Here is a 3,737-nt window from a genome sequence, read left to right as displayed (position 1 = left end):
TTTTTTAGGGTTTTTTTTAATTTCTGCCTGTTTGTTTGGTTTTTTTTCATTATTTGTTTGGGGTTTTTGTGTCTGTGTTTGTTTTGTTACAGTTTTGTAGAATTCTTTAAGCAAGATTGATTTGAAAGCTGAGCAGTCCTGTACTGTATTCTCCTGGATTCACCTGAGACTCTTCCTAGGCAGCTCCCTGATCCTGTTTGCACTGCGTCACACATCATTCTCCTGAAGAAACTGTCTGCTCATGGCTTGGATAGGTGCATTGTTTGCTGGTGATAAACTGGGTGATGGCAGGGCCCAGAGTGGTGGGAAGTGGAGTTCATCCAGCTGATCCCCAAGGCTCAGTCTTGGGCCCAGTCCTGTTTAGTATCTTTATCAGTGATCTGGACAAGGGGATTGAGTGCACCCTCAGTAATTCACAGATGATGCCAAGTTGGGTGGGAGTGTTTTTCTCTTCTGGAGGACAGCAGGCACAGAGGCTCTCTCTAACTACAGTTCTACACAGTCCCAGTAGGTGCCCCTGTGCTTACCCCTTCATCTGTCCATCCAGGTCAATCTGTAACCTCTACACCAGCAGCCTTTATTCATCATGATCAACAGGTCTGGACATGGAGACCAGTTTGTCACTATTCAATGTCAGTCTTGGCTGTGGGCACATGCTACTTCTGCTTTATAAGTGTGACAAATTTTTAATGCTCCAAAGAGTTTTGCTATGTACTGTGCATCATGCAGGTTTGGAAAGAAAAATTTTCCCAGGCCAGGAAATAGATATAAAATAAGAGGAGATGTAAACTATTTACTTTTGTGAGTTTTTACTCTATGTCCTTCTTTCCCAGCTTTATAAATGTCCATTAAATACCTCATAAAATGTTATCATGACATAGCCACTTCTGTAAGGAATTAGATAATCCTGATGCTTTACAAGACACTTGATTTGGCCCAGGTAGAATGCTGTTCACAATCATTTGTCAGCTGTCACTACAAACACCTTTTGTACTGGTGTTTTGTGGGTGCTTGGGTTTTGGTTTTTTTGGAAAGGACTTTGCTAATTGCACAGAACAGACGTATTTCAATTTATTCTTTCTATGAGTTTACTGACTTTAATTAAATTTTCTCAGTAAAAGGCATTGATAGAATGTATTATAATAGAACTTTGTAAGCTTTCTTATTCATGAAAATTTCAGTTACTGAAGTTTTAAGCAAAGAAGTGTACATTATCTACTTTGTCATATTGCTAAACTCTATAAGAAAAACATAATATGTAATTGAAGTTGCACCTTCTTTTCTGGAATGAGTAATAAAAGTATTTAATTTGGTAATAATGTACCAAACCAATATACTTCTGAAACAAGTATCAATGGAAATAAAAGATATATTAAAAAAATTACCAGAGTTTTACTGTTTTCTAACGTGTTAGCAAATAGGACTTTTTTGCATTTTCTTTACTTTTAGTTTGTGAACAAATATGAAAAGGAAGACTGTGTCTCAGCAGTTTTCCAATAGCTTAAGGAAGAAGACTTCACAACCACCCTGGGCAACCTGTGCCAGTTTGTGGTCACTCTCAAAATAAAAAAGTGTTTCCTGGAGATTAGAGGGGATCTCCTGTATTTCAGTTTGTGACCGCTCACTCCGGTCATGTCACTGGGCCCACTGAGAAGAGCCTGGCTCCCTCTTCTTTGTGCCCTCCCTTCTGGTATTTATAGACATGGATAAGATCACCCTAAGCCTTCTCTTCTCCAGGCTCAATAGTTCCATCTTTCTCCATCTTTCCTCACGACAGAGTTGCTCCAGTCCCTCCATCATCATCTTCACAGCCCTTCACTGCATTCTTCTGAGCTGAGGAGCCCCAAACTGGAGCCAGCACTAGAGGTGCTCACCAGTGCTAAGCAGAGGAGAAGGATCCCCTCCCTTGGCCTGCTGGCTGCACTCTCAACACAACTCAGGATCCCTTTGCTCTTCTCTGCCAGAAGGGTGCATATTTTGGCTTGTGTTGATCTTGGTGCTCTCCAGGACGTGCCAAGCCTTTCCTGACCATCTGCTTTCCAGCCCAGCTAGGAGGCCTGCAGCATGCTCTGGTGCCTGCCTGGTAGTGTTCCTCTCCAGAAACAGGACTTGGGGGTTCCCCTTCTTGAACTTGGTGATGTTCCTGTCAGCCCATTTCTCAGGCTTTTCGAGGTTCCTCTGGATGGCCACATGACCTTCTGGCATGTCTTTGTAGATCCTTTCCCTCTATTCAGTGCTGGTGAGGCCTCAGCTGGGCTCCCAAGCTGGATAATGAACAAGTGGGATATGAAGCTACTGGAAAGAGTTCAACAAAACATCACTAAGATGATGACATTTTAGTTCTCACTGTTTTTCATGCACTTCAATTATTTCAGAATATCTGTCTTTTATTTTAGCACCTAGTTTAATCTTCTTTTTGATTCTGTCTGCCATAGAATACTAGAAGTTTCTCCTGTACCTAACATGAAATTGAAAAATAGTTTTATCATGAACAAAATGACTCAACTACTATGGTTTCAATGGAATCAGGATCAGAGTAATATAATTTTTTTTTAACAACTAAATTAACTGACAGTAAATGAAGAAGGAGTGGCTGAGGTCACTTGGTTTGTTCATCCTGGAGCAGAGGAGACTGAGAGCAGACCTTGTCGGCAGCTGCAGCTCCTTCCAAGGGGCAGCAGAGGGGCAGCTCTGGTCTCTGCTCCTTCTGACCAGGTACAGGAGAGCCAAGGGCACTGCTGGAGCTGTGTCAGGGGAGGATTAGGCTGGGTATCAGGGAAAGGATTTTTCCCCAGAGGGTGGTCAGGCACAGAACAAGCTCCCCAGGGAATGGGCACAGCCTTAAGGCTGCCAGAGCTTCAGGAGCATTTGAACAATGCTCCCAGGGATGCACAGGGTAGGATTGTTGGGGTGTCTGTGCAGGGTCACGAGTTGGACTGGATGATCCTGGTGGGCCCCTTCCATTTCAGGATATTCTGTGTTTCTGTGACTGTATCAATTATAATTTCAGGATCAACATCAAAATGTTCTATCACCACGTAAGCTGGATGCTGGCACCTCCTGGCACCTCCTGGTGGTCCAGTGGCTCAGATGTTCTTTCTGTCCTGGGCAGGGATAGCGAAGTTGTTTGGGTGACATCTGTCAGTGTTGCACCAGGTACTGAATATTCTATTTTACCCACACCAAGAAGCTTGCTGTAAGCCAATCATGCCTTATAAAGTGCTATCAAGTATGACTCTCAACTTTTAAAATTAATGACCTGACTGAATGTTCCTGATGGAAATACGGCAATCATTCTGAAGAAATACAAGCTCAGTGGTGCAAGGCAAAGGAAAGGGTAGCTTCAAGTGCATTTATCAGCACCCAGTATGTTTGGAGCTAAAAAAACCCTAAAGCCCCCATTCAGCAAACCCTCAATTTTTACAGCCCCATTATGTAATGACATTTAAGCAAGTTATGTAACTGAATGAAACATTTATTAAGTTCCCTCTTAACTAACAGTGAAAATGCTATTAATTCTTTCCTGTATATCATGCATATAGGCATACATCATAATACATAAACTTCACATGTTCTCTCTTCCAAGTTTAGGAGTGATGTATCCCAACAAATAGGAAGTCAGGCAGAAATGCAAGGAGGCATGCATGGATGAAAAATGAACTCCCAGACAAAGCCAAACACAAACAGGAAGCCTGCAGAGGATGGAAGCAAGGACAGCCTGGGAGGAATACAGGGGG

The 3,737-nt window shown here is 42.6% G+C and overlaps 1 protein-coding gene across 1 annotated transcript in view; it reads left to right on the top strand.

Annotated features, from left to right (window-relative positions):
* Positions 1–3,737, top strand: part of BRINP3 (BMP/retinoic acid inducible neural specific 3) — a 662,162-nt gene that overhangs the window by 128,123 nt on the left and 530,302 nt on the right. The gene's annotated exons all lie outside the window — the stretch shown is intronic.

The sequence above is a fragment of the Cyanistes caeruleus genome, chromosome 9 (assembly GCF_971803275.1).
Source record: "Cyanistes caeruleus chromosome 9, bCyaCae1.hap1.1, whole genome shotgun sequence".
Lineage (NCBI taxonomy): Eukaryota > Metazoa > Chordata > Aves > Passeriformes > Paridae > Cyanistes > Cyanistes caeruleus.
The sequence above is the reverse complement of the archived record's forward strand: the minus strand, read 5'-3'. Positions and strand labels throughout refer to the sequence as shown.